The sequence below is a fragment of the Bactrocera neohumeralis genome, chromosome 5, assembly GCF_024586455.1.
Source record: "Bactrocera neohumeralis isolate Rockhampton chromosome 5, APGP_CSIRO_Bneo_wtdbg2-racon-allhic-juicebox.fasta_v2, whole genome shotgun sequence".
NCBI lineage: Eukaryota > Metazoa > Arthropoda > Insecta > Diptera > Tephritidae > Bactrocera > Bactrocera neohumeralis.
Window position 1 is genome coordinate 35,495,401 of NC_065922.1, and position 16,098 is coordinate 35,511,498.

The 16,098-nt window shown below is 39.7% G+C and overlaps 1 long non-coding RNA gene across 1 annotated transcript in view; it reads left to right on the plus strand.

The window, feature by feature from the left end:
* Positions 1 to 16,098, plus strand: part of LOC126759875 (uncharacterized) — a 565,378-nt gene that overhangs the window by 53,700 nt on the left and 495,580 nt on the right. The window lies entirely within an intron of this gene.

Genomic DNA, 16,098 nt, shown 5'->3' on the forward strand with positions numbered 1-16,098 from the left:
TCCCATGGAGGCCAAAACTTTTTAGTCCAGTGAGGAAGGATGGAACTTCAGACGATGTAGCAATATTAGAAGAGTGCTTACGAGAGGTTTCTTGTTTTATTAATTAATTAAAAAATTGAGAATAGCATATGGTGTAGAAGTAGACACGTATAAGACGAATTATAGTCTAAACATACTATAATGTTCTAATAAATCGTAGTTCAGTGAAAATTTCACGCTGGTAGTCATAATTCAAGCTGCAAAGCTGAACAGAGAGGGTACAATCTTCTACAAGAGTGTACAAATGCTGACGTACGCTGTAGACATCGATATCATTGTCCTCAACAACCGTGCCTTTAGTTCTGATTTCTCTAGACTGGTTAAGGATGCGAAGCGAATGGGTCTGGTTGTGAGCACGAATAGAACGAAATATTTCCTGTAATCAAACAAGCAGTCGTCACATTCGCGACTTGGCTCCCACGTCAGCTTTGAAATCCAACACAGAATATCTCTTGCCAACCGGTGCTATTTCAGAATGAGTAGCCAATTGAGAGTAAAGTCCTCTCTCGACGAACATAGACCAAAGTCTACAAGTCACTCATCAACCTCGTCCTGCTATATAGTGCAGAGGCATAGACCATGAGTTTTCGAGAGAAAGATGCCGCGGAAGACTTATGGTCCTTTGCGCATTGGCAACGGCGAATGCCAATCAATGGAACGATGAGCTGTACGATATATACGACATATGAAGTTCAACGAATTAGTAGACAGCGTCTACGAATGGATGAAACACTCCAGCGCAGAGAATATTCGATGCAGTACCCGCCGGGTTAAGCAGGTGAGGAGGAGGACCTTCAATCCGTTGGAAAGACCAAGTAGAAAAGGACCTGGCTACACTTGGAATCGGCTATACCGATTTTAGTCTACGCCAATAAATGCGCAATCCGCATTGATATCCGATATAAAAATTGTGTTAATATAATGTATGATATTTTTAGGATTTTGGGGGGTATTCTAGAAAAATATCATACTGAGCTTTTTAATACTTAATGTACAAAGCTTATAAATTTGAAATAAACTACGTAAACATATAAAATTGAAGAGAATTTTGAGTTCACATACAAGTAATGAATAAAATATTTTTTTTTTTGCTTTTTTGCCTTGCATGCGCCTGACAGGGTGTTAATTTTGATTTGTAGCTTTAACGCCCAGCGCAAGATGCCGCCAGACGCTGTGCCATAATAATATGTGTGACAATCGCTAGATAGCATCAAATCCAAGGAATTGTGACAGGCAGTGCGACAGCTATTTTGATTAGATTGCAACCGTCCGCAAGAATGAATTGTAAATTGCGCACGCGCAACGAGCCACAACCGTTCAAGAGAAGATGGAGCCTGAAACCAACAATACAACAAAAGCAAAACGCGAAGCAAAGAAAAGCACCAAAAGCAAAAGTGGAGATGAGCAGAAACACCCAACGTCAGCAAGAGCCACACCAGCAGATGTTAAGCCGGCTCCATTGTAGTTAAAATTGTAATGGGTGAACGAATTGCCACCGCTTTGTTGTTGTGTTATTGTCTCTTTGTCAATTCGATGTTCTTCACATTGGTTTTTGTTATTGTTTCGTCTAGGTGCCGGCCGGGGCCTTTATGTGTTTGTATGCATGTGTGCAACACCAACTCTTTCAGCATTGAGCGCGTGCAACATCTCTCCCAATCGTGGGAAACAGTGGTACGCCGCAATCCCAAAACCATTTGCAGTTCAATGATGAAAGACAACAACAGCAATGAAGACATGGGCACAAACTGCTCAAGAGCAGTAGCACAAACTTATAAGACTAGATAACAATTGCTAGCAACAACAACAACAACAACAATTGTGATGATGACAAGTCTAGCAATTGCATGCGGCATCGTGCAAGCGGGTGTAGGGTGCAGTGCTGCGGGGTATAAGCGCTGTTGCTCTTCTTTTCGACCGATAAAATATACTGAAATTAGAGCCGGTGCAGCGGGCGTGCGCATTTGTGCAAGAATTGGAGCCACGGCAGCTGTGATAAGCTTAACAGCTTTGCTATTGAGTGCTAGAAGGAACAACAACAACAACAACAGCGCACTTGACATCTGCAGCTCTATGTGCCGATGTTTTGAAAAAGCCCCACTTGTTGCAAGCGTCGCATTAGTGCTGGCATCCGTTGGAGGCGGTGTTGGTGTCGCGTAAAGCTCTTTAGCAGTTATTGTCGAATGCGCTGTCTGAAATTCTAAACTTCTTTAATGATTAACGTCAATGTCAATATGGGAAAGTAGATGTCTTGAGTATTAGGGGCTTGTAATACAAGCATATATTATATATAGGAATGGTATACATGGTTTTTTATAGACAATCTCAGTCAGTTTCTGAGCGAGCTGATAATGTTCTATGGTGTATTCGTCTAGTGAAGGGCATTCGAAAAGGCTACACTTGCTGAAACCTTAACAAGTTCAAAGATCGGCTCTCGTAGGCATCTTTGATTCACTGCGAATCACGCCAGCAATAGCTCTTAACGGCATTTTACACATAGCATCCGTGGGTATTGCTGGGAGGTGCATTGCTGCGTTCTAATGCTTGAACCTACATTCCTGAAAATTTGGATCACTGCTCGCATACCGACTAGCTATATGAGCATGGAAAGGAGTCGTTAAAGAAGAGGGGCTGGGAGCTTATTCACGGATGGGTCGAATGTTGGAGGGACAGTGTTTTTGTAAGGGACGCTACGTCGATCTTAGCTTTAGGCTACCGGATAATTTTAGTATTTTTCAGCCAGAAGTGACTGCTATTAGGTAGAGGTAGTAGTAAAGTGCTTCGCTTCTTTCAGGGGAATGAGCATTCAATTCGACAGTTAAGTGGCAATACTAGCGTTGATCTCGCTAACTGTGTACTCAAAGCTAGTCGAAGAGTGTCTGTCCTCAGTTAAAATAGCATTAAGATATTTATTATCAGATTCGTTTAGGTGTCTAGTTATAGCGGAATCATTGGCAGCTGCACAGCCAGTTACCCAGAGTGTGTATCCTTAACCTCCGCACATAGATGGAGCGGAGTTGGATCACCATTGGCAAGATCCTTTGACCTAGAGTAGGACGCAGAACTACTTTCTCTATTCAGATCTGTAGTTCGAATAATTTTCTCCAGAAGTAGTTTGAAAAAGTCGCACAAAAAATTAATATCCTCTTAAAACTGCGGTAAGAACGAATTGGACCGTTTCAACAAAAAATATTTAAAGTAGACTAATTTACGAGATTTGTTTGCCTAAATTATACCAAAAAGAAGCTTAGATTATGGTATTCCCATCACCGTCATAACCGTTTTATTAAACTGGATAAAATAATGAAACCCACAAGTATACTGCAACCACCAAACTCCTTTGTTAATCTTTCTCTTCGTAGACATACGTGATAGGCGTGACAATTTTGAAGATCACTTAATATAAATAAAGCCTGCACTTTTACAAGGACAGACTGTATTGTGCACATAGCCCAGATCCATGCCTTTAACAGTACATAGCTCCTGTCATAGTTGCATGGATTTCATTCATAAATGCGCGTACTCTTTCGAATGTGAGTTAACGTGACAAGACATCAAACGCCAGCGAATTGCTTGCGACTGGCCACGCGCAAGCGCAGCACGTCTTTCAATTCCAGTTCACACAACTCAATTGTTTTTGCTCATCTTTTTCAACAGCCGTCTGCAGTTTGGCGATCGGCCGCCGCGATGGCCTTCACACTTGGCATGCGCAACACGTTCGCGCCGATCTGTCAGTTTGGTGAGTTGGTTGGCTGTGATGGTTGCGGAGCTCACGCGCCTGCCTGCCTCAACTCGGCTGCAATGAATAATTTATTAAAAAGTTTATTTACTTTTGACTGAATTTTGTTTGGTTGTTTGTTTCTCTACGCCGAGTTTATTATTTTACCATCCAGCAGTAGCGCAGCCTCTGCTTATGCAAATATGTACAATTTTGTTTATTTATGTAAGTCAATGTGGTTAAAAGTTATGTATATATATACATAAAACAAAAAGAGCAACAAGACTATTGAATTCATGAATGAATCAATGGATATGCGTGAGATTAGAATGCGTCGCAAGATTTGTGATGAGCATTGAGTTGACCAAGCGTGACTTTCTGTTGAAGCTCTTGTGAGTATTGCTGATTTCTGCTTCGAATATTTGTTTTTGTTACATGGTAACACTAGATTTACAATCAGTTGATTAAGAAGCGGAAAACATATTTAGTATATAATATATGTATCTTGAGTGAATGCAAACTTATAAGCGAAAAATCCATTCTAAAATTGTTGGGAAGACTGGGTAGAACTGATTTAAACTATCGACATTTGAAAGTTTTCTTTGCGGTACCAGTGATTGGTAGTATTGGAGAAACTGTTTCCCCTTGCATTATATTACGTTAGGTTAAGTTAGTTACATAGGCCTTATTCTCTTGAAGCCATGATAAATCCAACTTGGACTGCTAGAAACGCTTGTACGTTGTGATGCCCAGAACTTTTAGGTAGACAAAACGAATCTAGAGCATGCTATAAATTTATAGAGGCGGTTAATATTAATTCCAGCTAACTCGCCGGGAAACCTCAACTTCCCCAGTGCAACTTTGACCAGTTTGCTGAGCTCGCACGAAGAACGAAAACAAGATAACTCCTCCTCGTACCAATCCTTATGGAATTTAGATATGGATAATTTCCGACGATTTGCTTGCTACCATAAATAGCTTTGCAAGCTTTTTATAAAGTGCTCAAGACCTGACCAACGAAGTGCAATATGATCCCGCGTCCTTACCTAAAAAAGCCAACTTCTCAGAAGTGCATTATCGTCTAACTTTATAGCTACCACTTCTGCTTAAAGTACATTGTCTGCTAGTCTGGAACGAGATTTTATTCAGAGATCCCGACAGAATACTCTCTTTCCAACTTACCACTTGAGCTTCGATCCATACGTGAAAAAGCTCACTACGTACCTTCTCCAGCGACTTCTGCCCACCGACATGATATTACGGCTAAGAAATAGAAATATATCTGATCCTTCTTTGTCAATAGAAGATACACTATCAGTTTTTTACACTTATCGTCTTTGAGTTTTGCACTTTGTACTCTGATTTTTCCATTGAAATATAATTAATGAGTTGCTAGAAGAAAAGTACTAGGGTGAGTAAAAACAAACGAATGTTGGTTGGCAGACACCTCTAAGAAGAATGGATCTCCAAGTATATGAGCTCATAATCGAAGCGAGAATATCCTTTGACTAACGGTTTTCAATTTTCTTATTATCAGATAGAAAAATATTTATCTCGCTTTCAATTAAGTATTTGAAAACATATTTAGTTTTGTGGATTAAGTAGGAAATTCTTCAAAAACGAAAAAAATCATTTTAAATTGGAAAGCTCATAGTCATTTTTAAAAATCTATGCATACAAGATTGGTGGTGTAGCCTTGGACAATAATCAATGTCCAAAAGGTTTCCAAATAAGAACTTGATTTTGATCGATCAGATGGTAGCCATACGTATATTATAGTCGTCGAATCTGAACAAGTTAAATGAGGATTATTTCTTGGATAATAATCTATACAAAAATTCGTTAAAATTATTTGTTGATCAGTTTGTATGACAACACTATTCCTGTAGTGGTTTGATATCGGCGGTTATGATAAATAATCAACTCCTTAGGGAGAGGAGGACGTGGGAAAAGTTTCTGAATGATATCTCGAAACCTAAGAGACTAATTGGCGTATTTGCAGACAGATGAACTGAAAGACAGATCGTGTCAGAATATGATGTAACTAGCATCCAATAGCAGCTTTACGCTCTTAAGAATTTTATGGAAGGACTTTATTATAACTTAGTATGGATTAGTTATTATCTGAAGTTTAGTATGCAAGTATGTAGTTTAAGAAATATGAAATATATATGTATGTGAGAATATGCATACGAAATAACTGGTCTTACCAAACCTTTGAGTACTTTCATCGAAAGGATTTTTACATTTTTAAATGCAAGAAAATCTTTTGAAGAGCATTACTTGCTTTTACTTGTATAACTGGTCTATCCTGTTTACAGTTGAATTTGATTTGATCCAGCATAACCAGAGGATATAGTTACATTTAAGTTGATTATTCGTCATTCCGAAACCAATACTTGTAACTAAGCAAGTTCTAAGGTTCATGAACTGAGATTAAAAAGAAGAAAGGTTTAGTATTGGGTTCTTTTGTTACAAACGGTTCCTTATTTTGATTATCTAGCACAGATTTTCGGACACATATAAAATCTGCTCTTACAAAGAAAAACACAGAAACTTCAAATTTAATGGGGAATGTTTACTATGATACGAAAGAACATTCTTTGGCATTTTTGTTTTTTTGAAGATTATTTCCCACAAATGTTGGTCGTGGCTCTCAGATGGTTAATCCCTTGAGTCCAATTTTCGATGACTCGTTCGAGCATTTCGGCTGGTAACTGACGATTGACACGCGTTATGTTTTTCTCCAAGGTCAGAAACGAAGCGGGCTTGTCCGCATAACATTTTGTACTTTACATATCTCCACAGGAAAAAGTCTGGTGGTGTGATATCTTGGTGGCCAATCGACCGCTGAGATCACAAGCTTCGATTTCAGGCGTCATAACGGTCACCATTGACGCTTACGTTCTCACCGGCATCATTTTAGAAGAAGTATGGACCGATGATTCTATCAGCCCAAAAACCGCACCAAACGCTTTTTTTTAATGATATGGCAGCTCTTGAATCTCTTCAGGTTGCTCTTCATCCCAAATGCGGATATTTTACTTGTTTAGAAACCCGTTGAGCCAGAAATGGCCCTCATCGCGGAAAAAGATTTGGCTCGAAAACGTCGGATCTTCTTAAAATTTTTCAAGAGCTCATAAAGCGAAGCGATGTCGCTTGGGAAGATCGAGCGCCTTAAGTTCTGGCACAAGCTTTATTTTGTACGCTTTCAATTTAAGACCTCGGCTCCGAGTTGCTACGAATGGCGCCGAATCGACTCTCCACGGTCTTTGTGTACATTCTTAGCTACAGTCGCTACATTTTCTTCACTGAGTGCTGGACATAATCTATTCGGTCGAATTTTATGTAAAGTTGAACGATTTGTAAACGTAAGTCTTCCCATAATGAGATGTCAAACAATACTGAGCAAAAATAACATGAAGGCTTGACACGACTCACCCGTGATCTGCCAAAAAAAGTATTATAGATCTACTTACATCACCCGTTAGTTGGTACTTGATTTCCTTAAAAAAAGACTACTCATAGTATCACCCTGTACTCAAATAGTGGCAACATTGTTGTTTGGAATTCCACACCATGCTATTTTAAGGATATTTAGTTTGTGTAGCTACGCGCGCTTTTACTGTTCTTTTAACTGACCGGGTTAACAACTCAAAGGCGCCTGCGGCACGTACGTGACCACGAGCCTTTCTCACATAATATTGTCTACAGGAAAAGGTGTAAATGTTTTTATTAATAAATATGTAATATAGTAAAGATAAGGAACTTCCACGCTACAATGTTGCTTTGTCATTCAACCTAATCACTAACAAAAAATCCATAACGGACCTTGTTTATGTCGCCATATTAAATATTTTTTTTTTTTAATTTTTTTGCATAAATATGAATTTACAACAACTCATTGTTGCAATGTCCAACGTCAGCTACAAATCCTGCTTGTCACCAGCTACCTGACCATCAATACATTAGCCCCTTTGAATTTGCTCCACTTCGATTTAGTCTCCGCGGCTTGGGAAAGCAAACGCTGCACATTCCAATTTGTTGCAACAGGTGTGCAACACACCACAGTCTCGCATGTGATTTCATAAATATTACTTTGTTGCTGACAAGTGTTACACTTTTCATGTTGGTGTTGCTTTCAACTATTTTTATACACTTTTTCCTGCTGCGTTTTGTCTATTCCCTCGGTGTTCTTCCATTTCCACGCTGTGTCACATGCAATTACAATTATAACAATCGCCATCGCTGAGTTCATTTGAAATTCATTGCGTCGTCGTAGAAGTGTGCAACTGATTTATTGCTGCATTGTAGCGTTGGTATTGACATTGTGGAATGCACACTTCTTGGGGGACACAGGCATGCGCTTTGGGCGTTGCAAGTAGCCGGGCAACTAATGACACGAGGCGAGTAGAGTTTTGTGAGCTTATTACGGATATTTGAGTAAAAATAATTGGATTTCATTCACTTCGGAATTATCTATGCCAAAGAATAGATTTAAGAATTGTTCCAAAGGATTTATCCTCGAAGATATTCGGACCTTATGCTAAAATTATATATGTACATATATGGTATATACATATATATATTCACACCATTTCAGAAAAAAGGTGGTGCTTCTTAGCTTTTTTCTGCATTTGGTGGAGAGATATCAATCCTATATATGAACAAGTGAAACGCCCTAAGAAGAGGAAGTGATTACTGAATTAACACACATATCACATTCTCGGATGTCTTAAGAGCTTGCAGTACAGTAAACCTTTCGTCATCATGATCTATGTATATAACATTAATAATATAAGAAACTTGTATCAGAACGAGATAGATATGGGGTTATCTTAATGGTATATATAAAGAACAGGATGATGAGAAAGGTTGAATTCCAAGCGACTGTTTCTTCGCCAAGCGATCTCTCAAGTAAAAATTAAGATATCTTTACGAAACTTGGAACACGTATTTCGTGGCACTCGAGGGACGTAGGTGTTATAGCTCAATGGATGACACTAAAATAAAATTGGATATCGGGGCATCTGTAGGTTGAAAATTTTCATAGAGTGCTATGTCGATTAATCTTTCTCAGGACTAATTCCTTTGACACCTCCTTATGAGTGAAATCGTATGAAAATTTCGTCCACTTGTCAGTTAGTGTTGAAAACTACTAGAAATGTTTAGAGGTTTCACAGGAAGCGATGTAAAAATTGGACAATGGAGGTGGCAGCGATCACCTTTGAGCGAAATCCTATATCTCACAAACTACTCAACAAGTTTTGACTGAATTTTATCACTCATATTAGCTGGACATTCCTATGTTACACGAAATCGGACTACAACCGCGGCTCTTCTTCTTCTCAATTGGCGTAGACACCGCTTATGCGATTATAGCCGAGTTAACAACAGCGCGCCAGTCGTTTCTTTTTTTCGCTACGTGGCGCCAATTGGATATTCCAAGCGAAGCCAGGTCCTTCTCCACTTGGTCCTTCCAACGGAGTGGAGGTCTTCCTCTTCCTCTGCTTCTCCCGGCGGGTACTGCGTCGAATACTTTCAGAGTTGGAGTGTTTTCGTCCATCCGGACAACATGACCTAGCCAGCGTAGCCGCTGTCTTTTAATTCGCTGAAATATGTCAATGTCGTCGTATATCTCGTACAGCTCATCGTTCCATCGAATGCGATATTCGCCGTGGCCAGTGCGCAAAGGACCATAAATCTTCGCAGAACTTTTCTCTCGTAACGTCGACTCATCGGTTGCTGTCATCGTCCAAGCCTCTGCACCATATAGCAGGACGGGAATTATGAGCGACTTATAGAGTTTAGCTTTTGTTCGTTGAGAGAGGACTTTACTTTTCAATTGCCTACTCAGTCCGAAGTAGCACCTGTTGGCAAGAGCAATCCTGCGTTGGATTTCCAGGCTGACATTGTTGGTGGTGTTAATACTGGTTCCTAAATAGACGAAATTATCTACAACTTCGAAGTTATGACTGTCAACAGTGACGTGAGAGCCAAGTCGCGAGTGCGACGACTGTTTGTTTGATGACAGGAGATATTTCGTCTTGCCCTCGTTCACTGCCAGACCAATTTTCTGTGCTTCCTTGTCCAGCCTGGAGAAAGCAGAACAACCGCGGCTACTTCTCATATATCACCAGTTTAAATTCAGTAGATGAGATGGCTAAAGTAAATTTGGGTTATATTTTCTCGAACTCCTTCGATTGCGGCAAGAAGAACTTTGCTAAGTGCAAGTAGTTCAGTAGATCTTATCTATTCAACTCTGTGCCAAAATGATCTCGCAGTAGCACAGAAGCTAATCGCCGACCAGTGCCTGCTAAGCGCATGCGAAACCGCTGGAATGTGAGTTGTCAATGGACATTCAACTCGGTCCGATTCTGATGTGAACGAGACATGGTACCCCTTTTAGCCAGCCCATCGGCTTTGCGGTTTTCTCTGATTCCGCTATGACCAGACATCCAAACGAGTCAGATGATGAATAAGCTCAGTGCTACTTCTAGTGACGACAGACACTCCTTGTCTAGATTTGAGTGCACAGTTAACGAGCTCAGAGGTAGTATTACCGCTCTGCTGGTGGTGTGAATGCTCACTTCCCTGGTGCACTTCGTAGCAATATAGGGGAACTATTTATTGAAACTCCCCCTCCAACTTTCCCTCCTAGCTTCGACGCATTTGAAAAGGTCCACTGCATTTGTTGTTGTGATTGTAACGGCAGAATTCTGCCGAATTGACAGTCCTTGGCCGAATAAAATTCCGGGACCGTTCCGGTTACCTGGACTCGACTGTCGTGGAACGATATCTCTTCTCTAGCGACTCCTCTTCATTCACACATTCTTAGCGGTATGTGAGCCGAAACAAAGCTACCACAATTAGCCTGTGCAATACTGGAACCAAGTTTTCAGGAGTGCAGTTAAAGAAGGAGACAATTTTGGCGTATCCAATTTGGTGAGAGCCCACCATTTTCCTATAGCTTCTGTACAACAATATAAGGCAACCGATGCCTTCTTTACTCTCTTCTCAATATTTGGGCCCCATGAAAGTTTTTTTATGACGGATAAGCTCTAGATATTTCACCTTATCAACAGGTTGTAGACCGTGAGATTTCGAAAGTGGGAGATACGCATCTAAGATCTTATACTTTCTAGTAAATAAACCAACTAAGTTTTACTTAAAACATTTTTCAATCTCTTTATAAAAAGCGCTTTTTAGTTCCAGCGTCATTCTTCGATCTCTTTATAAAAAGGCCATTTTAAGTTCTGGGGAGTTCCATTTGAAATTAAGACCTAAAAAAATCTGAAATTGTCTCCGAAAGCCAATGGTTGCGAATATTTTTCGAGTTAATGGGTTATGAGTGGAAATGTTGACCATGGTTACGGCTATACAGTCCATTGTGAGAAGTTAAATTTGGACATTTGAAACTTCCACGAAAACATTAAGGGGTTACATGGGTTTCACAGTTTCAAAAAATCGAAATTTTTTTTACTTATTAAATTCTATAGCATCTCTGGAATATTGTCCTAAATTTTCAAGTTGATCCGACTAATAGTTTCGGAGATACAGCCTTGAAAAGGTGGACGCTCGAGGTCAGGTATAGGCTGAGGGCGCAGTAGGTAAAACGCAGCTGCAGCTCATCTATTGTTAGCCGTAATTCTTGTCCCTTTTTTTCTTTATATAAGGTAAACTACTGGAAAATATTTCATTTGGTGATTTCTCGTTAAACTACGAAGTTCATTTTGAGGTTATAAGTGTTTGTTGTGAATTTTATTCGATAAAAAATGCCGTTTAAAGTGTCTAGAACCCAGATAACGGAAGGTGTTCGTAGAAAAGATAGACCTAAGAAGAGGAAACAATCGTTTAATCCAAAAAATCCTGAGATAGGTGATAATTCTTTCACGAGTACGTCGGCAAAAAAATTAAAAGGCGATGACAAACAGCACGTGCCAGAGGAAGCCACGCTACAATATTCGATCATTGACTTTGCTCTGGTTTTTTCTACACTTTCGTGTTTTGTACGGTGTTCAAACATTATTGAAAGTGGAGGTGAAGAAAAATTTTGTAATGGAAAAGTAAATTTTAACTTAAACGTAATTTTTTTCAAGAAAAAATCTTAAAGTCGGAGTTTAAGTCTTAGTTTTCAAAGTTCACTTGTTTATTTGGCTACCGAACTCGATGCCGAATAAATCACAAGTTTTTATCCTTGCCATTTTTGTTTACACTCGCTTCCTGCTGTCACACAAATTGACTACAGTGTTGCTCGTTTTTTGGCTGAGAAAGATGTGTGAATTGCTGGCGGCGCGTAATTTTACCCGCCTCAGCTGCCACTTCCACGTTGTTTTTATTGTTGCCAGCGCATCTCGCCTCAAGTTGTGTGTGTTTATTTTTATTTTGTGTGCTTGTACCACAATGTTTACTGTTGATGATGCTGCTGCTGCTTCTGCTGCTGCTGTTGTTCACCACTGAAGTAGCCAATTGCTGGGTCAGCATTTGCGGGATGTCGCTTAGGCAATAATAACTATGAATGTGTTGCGCGCGCTCTCGACAACGGATGCCAATTGCCGCAAAGATGTGATCACATTGCAAAGCAAAGCAAAAACAAAAAACACAAAAACTCGTAGCAACAATAACATGACGGCACCAACTTGGACTCGATTAACAATGGGAGTTGTAACGACGTGTATGTGTGCGCTCGCGCGAGCCCGTGAGCTTCAATTCAGATCGTGGGAATTACTGTTGCGCAGCCATAGAATAATGAATAAAAAACAAAAACGACGAGGAAAAAGCTATAGGAAATATAAGGAAAGAGCCGAAGCGTTAACGTTTTGGTTGTTGTTTTTCTGATTTTGTGTTTTTTTTTTTTACATTTTTTCTTGCTGCTGTGAATGGAGCTACTGCTGTAACTGCCACGTGAAGCCATCGCGTGAGTGCAACGCGCTTAGTGTTGTTGTCGCTGTTGCAGCAGCAGCCAAACGCCAGTCGTGCTGCATGTAAGATTACAACGTCTTTATGAGGTCAAAGGGTCGTAATTTGCCAATTTGTTAAATTAGCACCTTGTGAATGTCTCTCCGATTGTCCTCTGTCCGCAACTACGACAATGACTCCGGTCGCATGGCCTGCGGCTTAACCAGAAGAGTGACGAAATATTGGTAATTTTTATCTTCACAGCCACCCAGCGCGCTTGCTGAGGGTGTCTACGAAGGTGTCCAATTTTTGAAATTCCCTGTAAATAAGTATTTACATATCTTTATATTTTATTCTTTACTCATTTTCTGTTTGCAGAAATTTTGTGTCGCTCTAATTCTTTTTTTCTGTTTTTTTTAGTGAATTTATGTTGCCTTCTCTCCTGCCTTTGCTTTGATTTCTTAATATATAGTACATGGAGTATTTATATCCTCCGCAATGTTGCCATATCCGCTTACAGTTTTTTTCATAATTTGCATTCCATTGTTTTTGTTTGGTTTTAAGCTCATGTTTTTTATTATTATTATTATTCAGCGCTGTGCGGCGATCTCTTATTAAAACACACAAACAAAATGTGCGTCAATAGCGGCATTTGCAACAGCACACACTAACACACTTACATACGCACACAAATATGTAGGCTTGTGGCAGTGGCATTGGCAGTGACAGCAGCCTCCCATGGTGTCAACTATCCCACGGGAGTCGTTGACGTATTTACTCATATTTATGCGCGCCACCACTACATTAACATACCAGAACAGCACGTACGCGATAATGTCTTACAGTGTTCCCATATGGTGTAAGAAATGCTATTAAAATTATTAAATAAAAAAATAAAAAAAATTTGTAGAACTTTTCAAAATCGAAGTCTAAACTTTATACTATATATATATATGTATATTATATATGGGGAGAGTATCTAAGGAGACCCCTATGAGTCCATCCGCCATCGCCGAAAACAAAAGAAAGGATCTTTGTTTGTGGGCTTGCAAAACCCAACCCGTGCAAGAATGGTAACCGAACGAAAAACAAGCTCATTGTAAGCTCGGAAAACGGGCTGAAACCAAGGTGCCTCCGATCCCGATTTTCACGAGAAAGTTTTGTTAATCGACGAAGCTCAATTTTGATTGAATTATTATGTTAATAAAAAAATTTGTTGCATTTGAGTGTTGGTAATCCGCAAGCCATTATTGAGACGCCTATACATTGTCAAAAAGTCACTGTTTGGTGTATTCTAGGGCCAGAAGTTCATTGGTTCATATTAAAAAAAAATAAAACCGACGATTATGTTAAAGATAAGGATAAAGATCCAGGAAATATGTTGTTTCTAAGGAGTCGAACTGGGAGAGGAGCATTGGGGATAGGCATGCAAAGATGTGGATCGAGTTATGCAGGGACTCATTGCTCGTAGAACGCATATTTGGGATGTCGGGTCATATTCGGTATGTCAGGGTCAATTCTGGATAAGTTGAACTCTAAGCTGTTACAATATTCAGAACGATGTGATTGATCTTTGCTTACTATGGGTTGTTCTCCAATATGCTATTCACTGGTAATGCGAGTGTTAAGGGCTTGCTCCGCTTCAGGCATCAGTTGTGCGTTGATAGCATGGAATGGTCCACATAACATGTGGTCTACTTCCTATATGTCTTAAGGCATGAGCAGGTCTTAAGCTAGCTTTATCTATTGCACCTTAACAAGTTAGATTTTGGATAAAGTTTTTAAGTGAAAACTCAGCAAAACAATTTTTCCGGGCTTAGGTTGGACTCAATGCCAGAAGGAGGATACGGAGTAAGGAATGTTTATTATCAATTGAAAGAACATTTCCTAACCTTTATTTTTTGAAGATTATCTCTTTTAAATTTGGACGCGGCTTCGACTGAAATGGTCCATCCTTGGATTAAAATTTTCGATGACTCGTTCGAGCATTTTGACTGGTAACTGGGGAATGACACGCTCCAAGGTCTGAATAGAAGCGGGATTGTTGGCATAGATTTAGCGTTAGCATATCCTCACACATGATCCTGGTGGCCAATCGATCGACCCGAAATGTGATATGATCTGCTCACCGAAGTGTTCTCCCAATAAATTAATTCATTAATGCGATGTGTGAGAAGTGGCGCCGTCAATTCAATTTCAGGCATCAAATAGGCAATTATCATGACATGACGCGATAATGGTCGCCATTTTCTTAATTTTTGATATTTTCTCACCGGATCGTGTTTCCATTGAAATATGGACTGATGATTTTAAGGCCCACAAACCACACAAAACCGTTTTTTTTCTGGATAATCAATCGAGAGCTTTTGATATCATTAGGTTGCCTTTCGTCCCAAATTGAGGCAATTTTTTTTTGGCATCCCATTAAGCTGGAAATGGGTCTCATCGCTAAAAAATTTTTCGAGAACGTAAAATTCTTCTTGGAACTTTTAATATAGCGCATACAGCGAATATCGCTTTATAGCGGCTTCGTTCTTGTCGAAACATTCAATCTGTATTCTTTTTGTATCGCCTAATTTTTCAGTCAAGGTATACGACGTAAAAACGAGCGTAAAAGTCAAAGTCTATGCTCTCATGTAAATATTTATTGAGGTACAGTCGTAAATACCGCCTAAGAACACTGTGTCACTTTATTGCGTTTTTTCCGATTCCTTCGTTAATAAAGAAAAACAACTAAACGGTATTCATAACGAGATTAGCGCATTGTCAGTACTGACTACTTGCCGACACCACTCACATACGCAATTCAGCATTTTTATTAGTTGCCATTGCCATTATTATCATATGGACTTATACATCAAAACGTACAAGTGTGTTGGGCTTTCACAGAATACTTGAATACGGCAAGATACAGTAGCGCAGCAGAAAGAACTTCAAGAGAAAAACGCACGGCGTCACACAGAAGGGAATACAGTCAGTCGAAACATAAACAACTAACGTCAGTTAGTAAACGCTGTAGAAAGGCAAAAACAAATGAACCCACAAATAAATATAAACACAGCGCTTAGCATTCACATGGAGGCATGCAACGCATTGCTGAGTCAACTGTGTCCCACGAGTGTTGCTTGCCACACACTCGTGCAGTGGCACATAGGCAGACACTTTGTCACTTTGACGCCACTACTTGCTGACTACAGCCAAACAACAACAACAACAATAGCTACAGAATCGTGCGACTCTGCCACGCAACGCTTTGTTGACTACCGTATTGTGTATTAAATTCATTCATACGGTGAGCCAAAAACACGCTTACATACATACAAATACTATTGTGGAGCGAAGGAATTTCATTCATGAAACTTTATCTGCCTAACTGTGTAATAATAATCTCTGCCAAGCGCTTGAGGAGAGCACAATAGTTATGTTTATTGTTGTTGACCAGTCAG